The sequence below is a fragment of the Miscanthus floridulus genome, chromosome 6 (genome assembly GCF_019320115.1).
Source record: "Miscanthus floridulus cultivar M001 chromosome 6, ASM1932011v1, whole genome shotgun sequence".
Taxonomy (NCBI): Eukaryota; Viridiplantae; Streptophyta; class Magnoliopsida; order Poales; family Poaceae; genus Miscanthus; species Miscanthus floridulus.
Genome location: NC_089585.1, coordinates 74,953,441 through 74,969,006, shown reverse-complemented (window position 1 = coordinate 74,969,006; position 15,566 = coordinate 74,953,441).

Sequence of the window (15,566 nt, the reverse complement as noted above, 5' to 3'; positions counted from 1 at the left end):
GTTCCATGTTGCTAAAAAGCATCTTTTAGTGTTTATTGCATATACTAAAACGACCTGATTTCTGCGAAGGGAAATCCACAGAGTCAAAGTGTATTATGACCGTTGTAGATCATATTACCCAAATTCCAGTCGAATACCACATCCATACAATGATAATATCAGAGTACAAAAAGTGCGGAATTACATAAATTATTACATTGCCGCATTGGCAGAATCAAAAGCAGTATTCATCCAGAACAGCTTGGAGATAAGATCGCCAAAACTCGAGTGTAGCAACGAACCCCTCAACCGTCAAACTCCTTAGAGCTAAACTCCTCAGCAGAACCTGTGTGCCAAAATTTATTAGTACGATTTGTACTGGCCACTCTCACCCTATGAGCATTGCTTTGTGGAAAGTGGATGCAAGTTGGATATAACCAAAAGGAACCTATAAGGCTGGGGTTTCCTATGTTTTAGAATATCAAGTATATAATAATAGTTGGTCAAGTTTTAACACCATTCCCACACACCTTCCACCCCATTTTCATCCAGAGCCAAGTTTCGATCCTGGGATCGATATACCACCATCTCCATATCACCACCATACCACCACCATACCATCGCTCAGTCGATAGGACAACTCCCTCTCGACACTATCTCATGGCCTATAGCCCCTGGCTATGACCAACACTCTCTCATGGGGGAAAAAGAGAAAGACTCATTTCGCTATCTAGTTTAAGCGAAACCCAGGAAAGGTCCATAGCCGACAAGTCAGCATATGTATTGATCGATCAACCATACACTCTGCAGAGGTTTTACATAACCACAAGATCTGCCTTCTTCGCTGACCATCATCAACTAGGCTGATTCCGACCACTTGCTAGCCTAGGATAATGTCACTCTACCATTCAGCCCTGGTACACCCCAAGTCTAGTCTAGGGTGGCTGAAACTATGAGTCATGAGCTAGGTCCACAAGGTCTCTATGAAGTCTCGAAAGGGTGTGGGGGAAATCCTCCATGCCCCATACCTCCTTACACTGTCTGCTATCAACCTAGCAGTAGTGGTAATATCCTACCAAGTAGTCTGGCCGTCCCGCACCATATAGGGCGAGTGGTACGTAAGGCTTCCCGGTGAGTCTGAGTACTAGTAAGTCCTTAGAGATGACCAAGCCAGAATGTCTTCATCAGGGTTTTACCGTGCCACCATAGCACCTCCACCCTGGGCTCCTCCCATCACAGGTTCACACCCAGGGCCACCTCATATCACCATTTACCCACCATAGGTATCCATTCTAGGGGTGCCCAGGTAGCACCTCACGGCAAGACTTGCCCCAGGCTCATCGTATACTCCAACTTGGTCGACACAACCCTCACCCTCCACACACCCAAGTCACACACGCAGCACTCTCCCCATAGTCCAGATAACTCTAGTTTCCACCACGCATCAGTGTAGTACAAGCGTAGTAGAAGTAATAAGCAATGAAATATAGCAGCAAGCATGTCTAGCCTAATAGCAGGGTAAGCGGGGGTAAGGATGCGTCAAGGTAAAGGCCATCAAGTAAGCATACTACCATGCAAGTCCTATCATAGTGTGATTATAACAATAAAGTAAAGCAATAGCAGCTCTATATTAGCCATGCGTAATAGGTGCTACAAGATTGGGTGGGATATGGCACCTTCCGTGTAGTCGTCTTCGTACTCCTCATGGTACTCTCGGTCCTTGTCCATCTGGTTCTCCTCCGAGTCTACAAACGATTGCATTGTAGTTGTGTTAGCGACGTCTATAGAATAGCACAAAGAAGCAATGAAAATTCAAAAGAGCCAAATGCACTAAAACATGGGTTCATTGCATAGAGCTCGATTTTAGATGAATATTGGTCCTAGTCTTGTATTTTTCTGAGTTCGTATGAATTAATTATGAATTTCCGAAGTTTCAATCATTTCTGAAAATGAGATAAGGCTGAATTAATCCTAGGCTGACACGTGTCACACTGTGACTGATCCACGTGGCTTGCTGACGCCAGCATGATGTCAGCATGGCATTATCATCTCGGTTCCGAGATGACAGGTGGGGTCCCACTGATGTCAGCTTGACGTCATCAACGTCATCAGTTCCGACAGGTGGGACCGGGGGCTCTTGGGTCACTGACATATGGGTCCGGTCAAAGTCAACATCAAGTCAATGGGTGAGTCAACGGTCAATGGATCACAGTCACTAACATGTGGGGCTAGAGCTGCTGACGTCAGAAGCTGACGCTATCATGACATCAGCATGACGTCATCTTAGCTGTTTCATCCTCTGACAAGTGGGTCCCGCATGGCGATGTCACTGACATGTGGCCCCGGTCAACGATCAACGTTGACCGGTCAATGGTCAATATAGGCCGGGCCCAAACTGGGCCGGTTGGGCTTGGATATGGGCTTGGATTTAGGCCAGGCTTGGCCCGCCACGTAGCATGCTGTGGCGTAGCCATGTCGTAGCTTAGGGCCTCTGCTGGGCCTCGGTCCACAGATCGGCCCACACAGCGTGGCTCATGGTAGACTTGTGTTCACGGTCCATGGGCCGTAGGCTGGGTCTTTGGTGGACCGAGTCCATCTCTTTTTCCTTTGGCATGGTCTACATGCACCGGGTGCATGTGAGTGTGGCCGACGAGGGGGAATTCCCCTGCTTCTTCCCCAGTGTGCTCCTGCTGGTGGTGAGCTCACCAGCAAGCCCCTCTAGCGGCGTGGGTGTGCAATTAAGGTGGGCAAAAGCATCGCCAAGCCTCGGCGAGTGCAGTGGTGGGGTCAAGGTGGCGGCTAGGGCTTCCTAGGGCTCTGGCCATAGTGAACGGCGGCTCAGCATGGCGTGTCGATGGTGGCAGGGTGATGTGGTGGCTGCGAGCATGCTTGGCGAGGCGCGTGAGCTCCCCATGGCTCCAGTGAATAGGGCGGGCAAGATAAGGAGGCGCTAGGCGCTCCCAGCGGTCCTGGCCATGGTGGAGTCAAAGCGGTTGCAGCGACGCTCTGGCCGCAACACGGTGTGGTCCAACGGGGTCCTCCGGTGGCCTTCGTCTACCTCAATCGTGAGCGTGGCGTGTTCCGCGGTGAGGAGGAGCCAGCCAAGGTGGTGGTGTCACCTCTACCATGGTGATGCGGCCGCGGTGGCTTCGCCACGGCCGTGTTCATGGCTGCGGTGTGCATGCCCGAGCATGTCTGCGTGCATGCTCATGTGCGTGCTATAATGCGCTCTCGACATTGCGCGCGGCGTGTGGTCAGCGTTGGCGTGCTTGAGCCGAGACAGCTCGATGTCGCCGCGGCGTGCTTGGCACATGTGCGTGCGTCAGCTTCCATGGGGCTAGGAGGAGGTCTTAGCAGTATGGCTCACCATGGTGTGCTTGACGGTGTGGTGCGGCGGCGCAGTGAGATGGTGTGGCCATGTAGCTCCGAAAGCAGTGCCATGCGGCATCGCTCACTCTAACTCCAGCGAGCTCCTCCCCACAGCGACTTCCTTCTCCTCCTTGCTTCTCCCTCCTCCCTCTCTCTCGGCTTGACGCTGTGTGGTGCTATGCCACCAGTGGCGACGGCGATGAGGAACTAGGGCGTGCTAGTGCTTTGGCCGGGGTTTTTATAGGGCTGTGCCCATGGCTGTGGCGCTTGGGCATACCTAGGGAAGGCATGGGAGTTCGGCTGGCTTCGGTCTCGCCTATGACCGTGTGATGGTCGGTGCGTGGGATCGGACGACCATGGTGTGGTGGAGTAGCGCCCCCACTTTCCCTCCCTACCCTGGCTCGCTCTACCACGGAATAAAGCATAGAGTCGTGGGGTGCTTCGTGGGGAGGAAGAAGGTGAAGGTTGGGCAGCTGGTGGCTGGGTCCTACCGGTCAGGGCATCTTGGCATGAAGTGGAGGCCAATCAGATGGCATGGGGCGACGCGTGTCCTCGACGCAGAGATGGCGATGGCTGGTGATTTGTATCCGTAGGGCGAGGAAGAAAAGCAGTGAGGGAAGAAGATAAAGTTGATGTGCGGGTCCGGCTTGGCAGTGGCAGCAGGCAAGGAAAAAGGGTGCGTGGGCGTGAGCGGCACATTGGGCTGGCTTGCTGGGCCTGGTGTTGCCGCGCGTAGGCTGGGCTGGTTAGCGGGCCGAGCAGGCCGAGCCGGCTGCGAGGCTTTTCTTCTTTTCTTTTTCTGTTTTCTTTTTCTTCTTCTTTATTTGAATTCAAATTTGATTTGGAGTTTGAATTCAAATCTGGTGTACCTCATCCATTGGATTTTTAGATGTGAGGCCCACAACACTCTTATATATATTAGGGACTTTATTTAGCTATTTTGTGTAACAAAAATAGTTGTAGTTTTGTTATACAAAAATAGAAATAGTTTTCACTTTAAGCATTTATTCTTTGGTTTGATTAATAATTACTTTATGGTTTATTACTTTAAAGGAGTTGTTAAGCATTACGTAAAGCAAATGGAAATCCAAATCACAATTTGAGTTAACAATGTATGCAACATTTTATTTGTTAGGATTTTAAATAAACATAATTAACAAAGGACATGCTATGCTCATGAAATTGTCTAGTTGGGTTACAACTAATGCAACACCTAGGGTTGGCTCCTATAGATGTCACTCAACATTGCATGGGGTTAAAATAAAAAAAAATTCAGTTGGGATTTTTGGTATGTGGATTTTTGGGTTGTTACAGTCCTACCCCCTTAACAGAATCTCGTCCCCAAGATTAAAGCGTAACGTACTCTTCGAAGAGATAAGGATATTGTAGCCGAAGGTCAGACTCTTTCTCCCATGTTGCTTCTCTCTTAGTGTGATTGCTCTATTGGACCTTGCATATAGGAATAGTTTTGCTTTGGGTCTCTTTGGTATCTCTACCTAGAATTTTGATAGGATGCTCTTTATACTCGAGAGTGTTCTGAATGTCAAGTGTATCAGTCAGGATTACTTCATCGAGCACTCTCAAACACTTGCGTAGCTGGGATACATGAAACACGGGATGTACACCCGCCAATTCCTCAGGTAGCTCAAGTTTGTAGGCGAGCTTTCCAATCCTCTTGCAAATGTTGTATGGGCCAACAAATCTAGGGGTAAGCTTTCCTTTCACATGGAATATGACAGTTCCACGTAGCGGGGATACCTTGAGATAGATGAAGTCTCCCACGTTGAACTCAAGTTCTCTTCTTCTTTTGTCAGCATAGCTCTTGTATCGACTTTGGGCAATTCTCAAATTCTCCTTTACTTGAGCAACTCCTTCTTCGGCATCTTGAATCTTAGCAAAGTCAAAGAATGATCTTTCCCCCGGTTGAGACCACATCAATGGTGTCTTACAAGGTCTGCCATACAGAGCTTCGAACGGCGACATCTTGATACTGGCTTGGTAGCTGTTGTTGTAAGAGAACTCTACATAGGGTAGGCATTTCTCCCAATTAGAGCCATAATTCAGTACACTAGCACGAAGCATGTCTTCTAAGATCTGATTCACTCATTCAGTCTGTCCATCTATCTATGGGTGATAAGCGGTACTGAAATCAAGTTTGGTTCCAATGGACTTGTGCAGGGCTTCCTAGAATCAGGACATAAACTGAGGACCACGATCAGATATAATACTAGAGGGAGCTCCATGCAGTCTGAGAATATGCTCAACATATAGATCTGCTAACTTTTTGGCATCGGTCTTGGTCTTAACTGGTACAAAGTGAGCAACCTTGGTCAAATGATCAACAATCACCCAAATGGAATCATTGCCTTTCTGTGAATGGGGCAATCCAACTATGAAATCCATGGATATGCTCTCCCATTTCCACTTAGGAACGTCAAGAGGCTTTAACAATCCTGTAGGCCTTTGATGTTCAGCCTTAACTCTATTACGGGTGTCACATCGTGCCACATGTCCCACAATGTCTGTCTTCATGCCTTTCCACCAAAAGTGTTTCTTCAAGTCTTGATACATCTTTGAACCTCCAGGGTGAATACAATACTTAGAATCATGGGCTTCTGACAGAATTTCCTCTCGTAGTGCTAGATTGGAAGGTACATAGATTCTGTCCTTGAACCAGATGGTTCCTTATTCATCTTCATAGTGGTTGGTCTTGTAGCCTAGTTTCATCAGACCACAGAGATATTCGATCTCTTCACAATTTTTCTGAGCTTGACGAATGCGATCTGTGAGATCATACTGTATGCGGAGCTCATTCAACAAGCCATGCGGTAGCATCTCAAGTTGAAAATCATTAATCTCTTCCTTGAGTTCAGGTGGTATGGATTCTGTGATCAGAGTGTGACAGTAACTCTTGTGACTGAGAGCATCTGTGACTATGTTAGCTTTTCCCAGATGGTAGTGAATTTCTAGGTCATAGTCCTTGATCAATTCTAGCTATTGGCGTTGCCTCATATTCAGATCTTCCTGAGTGAAAAAGTACTTCAAGCTCTTGTGATCAGTATAGATATCACACTTGTTGCCTATCAAGTAGTGCCTCTAGATCTTCAAAGCATGCACAACTGCTGCTAACTCAAGATCATGAGTAGGGTAACGGTTCTCGTGTTCTTTCAACTATCGAGAAGCATAAGCTATCACTCTTCCACCTTGCATTAATACACAGCCAAGTCCTTGATGGGATGCATCACAGTAGACCATGAAATCTTTGCTGATATCAGGCAATGCTAGCACAGGAGTTGTGGTAAGCTTCAATTTCAACTCTTGAAAGCTTTGTTCGCACTCGGGTGTCCATTCAAACTCCTTAGTCTTCTTTAAAAGGTTGGTCATTGGATGGGCTATCTTGGAAAAGTTCTCGATGAACCGGCGGTAATATCCAGCCAATCCCAAGAAACTTCTGACTTTGGTCATGTTACGAGGTTGATCCCACTCTTTCATAGCTTCAATGTTGGCTGGGTCAACTACAACACCTTCAGCTGATAGTACATGGCCTAGGAAGACAACTTTCTATAGCCAAAACTCGCATTTGCTAAACTTTGCGTAGAGCTGATGTTGGGCTAATTTCTCAAGTATAGTTCTCAGATGATGTTCATGTTCTTCGGCGGTGGGTGAATAGACAAGGATGTCATCAATGAATACCACCACGAACTTATCCAGTTCATCCATGAAAACCTTATTCATCATGTTCATGAAGTATGCGGGAGCATTCGTGAGTCCAAAGGACACCATGGTGAACTCAAACTGCCCATACCTAGTCACAAAAGCTGTCTTCGGGATGTCACTCTCTCGAATCTTCATCTAATGATAGCCAGATCTAAGATCAATCTTGGAGAAATACTTGGCACCTCAAAGCTGATCAAGCAAATCATCGATCCTTGGCAGGGGGTACTTGTTCTTGATGGTGACTGCATTTAAGTTTCGGTAATCAATGCACATTCTCATTGAGCCATCCTTCTTCTTAACAAACAGAACAGGGGATCCCTAGGGTGAAGCACTAGGTCTGATATACCCCTTCGAGATGAGCTCATCAAGCTATTTCTTGAGGTCGGCCAGTTCATCAACTGACATGCGATAGGGTCTCTTGGCAATGGGTCCTGTTCCCGACAAAAGATCAATGATGAACTATACATCACGGTCTGGTGGCATACCTGGTAATTCTTTAGGGAATACATCGGGATAGTCTCTGACCACAGGCACATCATGGACTATCCTCTCCTCCTTCTGTGATTTTGAACTCGCCTTAAGGGCACATAGGATAGAGGTGGACTTTTTGGACTGAGGTTCACACCTAATAACTTGGCCTGATGGGTGGGTCACTTGGACGTATCTAGGTGAACATGATATGATACCTCAGTGAATGGTTAGCCAATCCATACCTAAGATGACATCTAGGCTCATGGAAGGTAACATGGTTAGGTCAGCCTTAAAGATAAGACCCTCAATGGTAAGACTCACTCCCTTATAGATGTGGGTGCACTTTAGGTCTCCTAAAGGTAAGCTGGTGATGATAGGCTTTCCATGTGGGGTTACAGGCAAGTCATGCTCTCGTGCAAACTTGGATGATATGTAAGAACAAGTTGCTCTAGAGTCAAATAGAACTGATGCAGTATTGCCATTAACTAAAAACATACCATACACAACGTTAGGGGTAGCCTGTGCTTCCTCAGTGTCCAGATGGTTGAGACGTCCATGAGTAGCAGATCCCTTGAACTGAGACTTCTGAGCGGCTGAGTTCCGAGGGCACTTAGCAACTTTGTGACCCGGTTGGCCACAAGCAAAGCAGGTGAAAGGCGCACCGCCTATAGGGGTTGGTGCGGGCGCCTTCCAATTTCCTGTGCTTGGTGTAGAGCAGTTCTGTGCTGGGCATTCATTCGCTGAGCGGGAACGGTTGAAATAGTCCTGAGTGTTGCGGTCCTGAGCATAGCGGTCCCGGGTGTAAAGATCCTGAGTAGGGCGGGAGTATTTGGTGGTGTAGCCTCTGCCACCCCTACTCGATCTAGAGTTGTCATCCCTATTGTGGCGAGAGCATTCCCTAGATGGTGCATCTCTGTGGAACCTCTTATGATCACGGCCATGGAAGGACTCCTTAGGCTTACGCTTCCTCTCCCTGTACTCCTCTCTAGCTTCAGTATGGTCCTTCTCGATCTGGATGCAGCAATCCACCAGAGCACGCAGCATGCTACTCTCAATACCGCCAAACTTCAGCTTAATGTGTGGGTTAAGTCCCTTGTGGTAATAGTATAGCTTCTCCTTCTCAGAGTTCACAACATAGGAAGGTGCATAGCGTAGAAGGTTGGTGAAGTGAGTGGTGTACTCAGTCACTCTATCCTTTCCCATCTTGATGTTGCGGAACTCCTCGACTTTGGCCTCCATGGTACCCTTGGGAATGTGATACTCAGTGAATGCTTCGGCGAACTCATCCCATGAGATGTTGGCAGGGTCCTCATGGGAGTCACTGAAACTATCCCACCAGGTGTGTGCTGCACCTGTGAGCTAGTGTGTGGCAGCTCCAACACACTCATCGTCGGTGAAGGTGGTGAGGTCAAGCTTCTTTTCCACCTCCTTGAGCCAGTCATCGGCTACAAGCAGGTCAGGTCAGTGCCATCATAGGTGGGTGGCCTCAGCTTCAGAAACCCCTCTAGCTTCCTTTGGAAGTCATTCTGCTAACCCCCTAGCGATGGTTTGCTTCATCAACAAGAGCTGCAAGAAGCTGGGTCTATTGCGCCATCACCTCTGCTAGGTTTGGTGGTGGTGGTGGCGGAATGTTCTCCTCAGGCGGCGGGGTATTCTCCAAGTTGAAGGGTATCCCTCCACGTCCATGGCCACGGCCACGGTTGTTGCCTCCATGCCCCCCATTTAGCTCGACTAGTTCGGGGGTGGGCGCACGTCCATGGTTCATTAGGCGAGCAGATCAGCGGTTCGGCATCTGCAACATGGATCATAGGAATTTTAGTATTTGTGCCATAAGTGCTTATAATTCAGTATGATTACATGATTTTGAAAATTTAAAGAAAAACATTTATACTATCCAACACTCATTACAAAGAAGCAATAAGATCCATAAGATGCAATAAGATCCAAAACATTCATTACATGGGTTTTATTACATAGCATCATCTCCAGTAGCTACACTTGAAGACTCGTGAGAATCGTACTATGCATAGTGTCTCATATTACATCTCATAAGGGGTACTTCATGGGGTACAACTTATGGAAGCCACTGACATGACTCATGACCATGTAGGGTCATCTACTCTAACTCGTACACCGCAACTGGGATATGACTGTTCTCGATCTCGATCTCCTCGTCAAACTTGTGAAGTTGAGACACGTACTTCAAGGCCTCGGCGAGCTCCTCAGTAGGCTTGGCTCTAGGTAGGGTAGGGCAGGCGTCTAGGTTGAGGCGAGTCGGGGCTAACTCAAACTCCTCTATCCTAGGCTTCGTCTTGCTGCGAATCTCCTTGGGTAGCTGATCCCACATACCCTTCATCTCCTTGAGGCGCTTCTTGTCAAACTTCTGCCAAGCCTACCAAGTCCTCTCACACTTGTCTTATAGGTACTCGTTCTGCCTGAGTGCCTCGATCAGGTGACCCTGGTTACGAACAGCCTTCTTCCTAAACTCCTCTAGCTCCTGAGTCATGGTCTTGTTCTGAGATTGGATTTTTAGCATATCAATCCCCTTGGACCTCTCTCTATCTCCTCTATGGTTGAACTTAGCCTTCTTGTCGTCCAACTCTCTCTACAACTCCAAGACCTTGCTGTCGAGGTAGTAGTTCCTGTTGCCTAGGTCGGCGGCTTTGTCCTGTAAGTCAGCGACCTCGGCTCTGTGGACTTCTTCATGACGGTTGAGCTCGTCCTGTAGCTTGGCAATATCTCAAGCAGACTAGCTCACTCCTATGCTCCCTGCGAGTCTCGCTCCTGGTACTCCCATAGAAGGGCCTAGTCCTGACGTCTCCTCTGCTCAAGCTAGGTCACGTACCTGCCCTGCTCTAGTAGGTGGATAGCCAAGACGCGAAGGCATCTATCCTCCTCGGCAAAGATAACTCTGTCGGCTAGGAAACTCTGCTCACTAGGGGTAAGGCTGAGGTCAAGGGCCTAGGGAAGTAGACGAAACTTTGTCATCTTCATATGCTCGTAGTGGTCCCTCATCACTCTACGAAGTGCCTTGTGTGAGACAGCTCGCAGTCCCTCCTCAACTATGTCCTCTATAGTCAACTCGGTGAAAGCTAGGATAGAAGGTAAGGTAGTGCTAGCTGGGAACTCGACTAAGGTGACAACCGGTCCTTCGATTCCTCCTTCCTGAGCTGACTTCCCGGTGCAGGTGACCTTGACAAGCTCGTTAGGAACTCCTAACATGACGAGAACTCGGTAGAGGGTCTGTGCAAAACCCCTGAGCTCATGTAGGTCGAAGGTAAGCTTGGCGTGGTCCAGAGGTAGCGGTCCTATAGGCGGCCATTTGATGTTCGTTGGCATCTGCATGTTTTAAGGAATAGGTGTTAGCAGGTCAATAAATAGATAAGCCTTGCATAAAAGTAAATGCAGGGTCGGTATATAACCGAAAGAAGGGTTGTTCATGTCCTATTCTATCGTCCATTTCTGAGGGTTTCGTCCTAGGGTCAAGTATGGCTCTGATACCAACTGAAACGACCTGATTTCCGCGAAGGGAAATCCACAGAGTCGAAGTGTATTATGACCATTGTAGATCATATTACCCAAATTCCAGTCGAATACCACATCCATACAATGATAATATCAGAGTACATAAACTATGGAATTACATAAATTATTACATCGCCGCATTGGCGGAATCAAAAGTAGCATTCATCCAGAATAGCTTGGAGATAAGATCGCCAAAACTCGAGCGTAGGAATGAACCCCTCAACCGTCAAACTCCTCAGAGCTAAACTCCTCAGCAGAACCTGTGTGCCAAAATTTATCAATACGATTTATACTGGCCACTCCCACCCTATGAGCATTGCTTTGTGGAAAGTGGATGTAAGTTGGATATAACCAAAAGGAACCTATAAGGCTGGGGTTTCCTATGTTTTAGCATATCAAGTATATAATAATAGTTGGTCAAGTTTTAACACCATTCCCACATACCTTCCACCCCATTTTCGTCTAGAGCCAGGTTTCGATTCTCGGATCGATATACCACCATCTTCATATCATCACCATACCACCACCATACCATCTCTTAGTCGACATGCCAACTCCCTCTCGGCACTGCCTCATGGCCTGTAGCCCCTGGCTATGACCGACGCTCTCTCACGGGGGAAGAAGAGAAAGACTCATCTCGCTATCTAGTTTAAGCGAAACCCAGGAAAGGTCCATAGCCGACAAGTCGGCATATGTATCGATCGATCAACCATACACTCTGCAGAGGTTTTACATAACCACAAGATCTGCCTTCTTCGCTGACCGTCGTCAACTAGGCTAATTCTGGCCGTTTGCTAGCCTAGGATAATGCCACTCTACCATTCAGCCCTGGTACACCCCAAGTCTAGTCTGAGGTGGCTAAAACTGGGAGTCATGAGCCGGGTCCACAAGGTCTCCATGAAGTCTCAGAAGGGTGTGGGGGAAATCCTCCACGCCCCATACCTCCTTACACTATCTGCTATCAACCTAGTAGTAGTGGCAATATCCTACCAAGTAGTCCGGCCATCCCGCACCATATAGGGCGAGTGGTACGTAAGGCTTCCCGGTGAGTCTGAGTACTAGTAAGTCCTTAGAGATGACCAAGCCGGGATGTCTTCATCAGGGTTTTACCGTGCCACCATAGCACCTCCACCCCGGGCTCCTCCCATCATAGGTTCACACCTAGGGCCACCTCATATCACCATTTACCCACCACAGGTATCCATTCCAGGGGTGCCCAGGTAGCACCTCATGGCAAGACTTGCCCCAGGCTCGTCGTATACTCCAACTTGGTTGATACAACCCTCACCCTCCACACACCCAAGTCACACACGCAGCACTCTCCCCATAGTCTAGATAACTCCAGTTTCCACCATGCATCAGTGTAGTACAAGCGTAGTAGAAGTAATAAGCAATGAAATATAGCAGCAATTGTGTGTCTAGCCTAATAGCAGGGTAAGCGGGAGTAAGGTTATGTCAAGGTAAAGGCCATCAAGTAAGCATACTACCATGCAAGTCCTATCGTAGTGTGATTATAACAATAAAGTAAAGCAATAGCAGCTCTATATTAGCCATGCATAATAGGTGCTACAAGATTGGGTGGGATGTGGCACCTTCCGAGTAGTCGTCTCCGTACTCCTCATGGTACTCTCAGTCCTCATCCATCTGGTTCTCCTCTGAGTCTGCAAACGATCGCATTATAGTCACGTTAGCGACATCTATAGAATAGCACAAAGAAGCAATGAAAATTCAAAAGAGCCAAATGCACTCAAACATGGGTTCATTGCGTAGAGCTCGATTTTAGATGAATTTTGGTCCTGGTCTTGTATTTTTCTGAGTTCGTATGAATTAATTATGAATTTCCGAAGTTTCAATCATTTCTGAAAATGGGATAAGGATGAATTAATCCTGGGCTGACACGTGTCACATAGTGACTGGTCCACATGGCTTGCTGATGCCAGCATGACATCAGCATGGCGTTATCATCTTGGTTCCGAGCTGACAGGTGGGGTCCCGCTGACGTCAGTTTGACGTCAGCATGACGTCATCAACGTCATCAGTTCCGACAGGTGGGACCGGGGGCTCTTGGGTCACTGACATGTGGGTCCAGTCAAAGTCAACATCAAGTCAACGGGTGAGTCAATGGTCAATAGATCACAGTCACTGACATGTGGGGCCAGAGCTGCTGATGTCAGCAGCTGATGCTATCATGACATCAGCATGACATCATCTCAGCTGTTTCATCCTCTGACAAGTGGGTCCTGCATGGCGATGTCACTGACATGTGGCCCTGGTCAACGGTCAACATTGACCGGTCAATGGTCAATATAGGCCAGGCCCAAACTAGGCCGGTTGGGCCTAGATACGGGCTTGGATTTCAGGCCAGGCTTGGCCCGCCACATGGCATGCTGTGGCGCAGCCACGTCGTAGCCTAGGGCCTCTACTGGGCTTCGGTCTACAGATCAGCCCACACAGCGTGGCTCATGGTAGACTTGTGTTCACGGTCCATGGGCCGTAGGCTGGGTCTTTGGTGGACCGAGTCCATCTCTTTTTCCTTTGGCATGGTCTACGTGCACCGGGTGCATGTGAGTGTGGCCGACGAGGGGGAATTCCTCTACTTCTTCCCCGGCGTGCTCCCGCCGGTGGTGAGCTCACCAGCGAGCCCCTCCAGCGGCGCGGGTGTGCAATTAAGGTGGGCAAAAGCGTCGCCAAGCCTCGGCGAGTGCAGTGGTGGGGTCAAGGTGACAGCTAGGGCTTCCTAGGGCTCTGGCCATGGTGAACAGCGGCTCGGAGTGGCGTGTCGATGGCGGCAGGGCGATGTGGTGGCTACGAGCATGCTTGGCGGGGCGCGTGAGCTCCCTGTGGCTCTAGTGAACAGGGCGGGCGAGACAAGGAGGCGCCAGGTGCTCCCAGCGGTCCTGGCCACGGTGGAGTCAAAGCAGTTGCGGCGGCGCTCCGGCCACGGCGTGGTGTGGTCCAATGGGGTCCTCCGGTGGCCTTCGTCTACCTCAATCGTGAGCGTGGCGTGTTCCGCGGCGAGGAGCCAGCCAAGGTGGTGGCGTCACCTCTACCATGGTGATGCGGCCACGGTGGCTTCGCCATGGCCGTGTTCGTGGCTGCGGTGTGCACGTCCTAGCGTGTCTACGTGCGTACCCGTGTTCATGCTGCAATGCGCTCTCGACATTGCGCACGACGTGTGGCCTGCGTTGGCATGCTCGAGCCGAGACAGCTCGACATCGCCGCGGCGTGCTTGGCATGTGTGCGTGCGTTGGCGTCCATGGGGCTAGGAGGAGGTCTCAGCAGAATGGCTCACCACGGTGTGCTTGACGGTGTGGTGCGGCGGCGCAGCGAGATGGTGTGGCCGTGTAGCTCCGGAAGCAGTGCCATGCGGCGTCGCTCGCTCTGGCTCCGGCGAGCTCCTCCCCACAGCAACTTCCTTCTCCTCCTTGCTTCTCCCTCCTCCCTCTCTCTTGGCTTGACGCTATGTGGTGCTATGCCACCAGCGGCGGCAGCGATGAGGAACTGGGGCATGCTAGTGCTTTGGCCGGGGTTTTTATAGGGCTGTGCCCATGGCGGTGGCGCTCGGGCTTACCCAGGGAAGGCGTGGGAGTTTGGCTAGCTTTGGGCTCACCTACGACCGTGTGATGGTCGGTGCGTGGGATCGGACGGCCGTGGTGTGGTGGAGTAGCGCCCCCGCTTTCCCTCCCTACCTTGGCCCGCTCTGCCATAGAATAAAGCAGAGAGTCATGGGGTGCTTCGTGGGGAGGAAGAAGGTGAAGGTTGGGCGGCTGGCGGCTGGGTCCTACCGGTCAGGGCGTCTTGGCGCGAAGCGGAGGCCGATCGGATGGCGTGGGGCGACGCGTGGCCTCCACACAGAGACGGCGACGGCTGGTGATTCGTATCCACAGGGTGAGGAAGAAAAGCAGTGAGGGAAGAAGATAAAGCTGACGTGCGGGTCTGGCTTGGCAGTGGCAGCAGGCGAGGAAAAAGGGCGCGCGAGCGTGAGCGGCGCATTGGACCGGCTTGCTGGGCCTGGTGCTGCCGCGCACAGGCTGGGCTGGTTAGCGGGCCGAGCAGTCCGAGCCGGCTGCGAGGCTTTTCGTCTTTTCTTTTTCTATTTTGTTTTTCTTCTTCTTTATTTGAATTCAAATTTGATTTGGAGTTTGAATTCAAATCTGGTGTACCTCATCCATTGGATTTTTAGATGTGAGGCCCACAACACTCTTATATATATTAGGGACTTTATTTAGCTATTTTGTGTAACAAAAACAGTTGTAGTTTTATTATACAAAAATAGAAATAGTTTTCACTTTAAGCATTTATTCTTTGGTTTGATTAATAATTACTTTATGGTTTATTACTTTAAAGGAGTTGTTAAGCATTACGTAAAGCAAATGGAAAACCAAATCACAATTTGAGTTAACAATGTATGCAACATTTTATTTGTTAGGATTTTAAATAAACATAATTAACAAAGGACATGCTATGCTCATGAAATTGTCTAGTTGGGTTACAACTAATGCAAC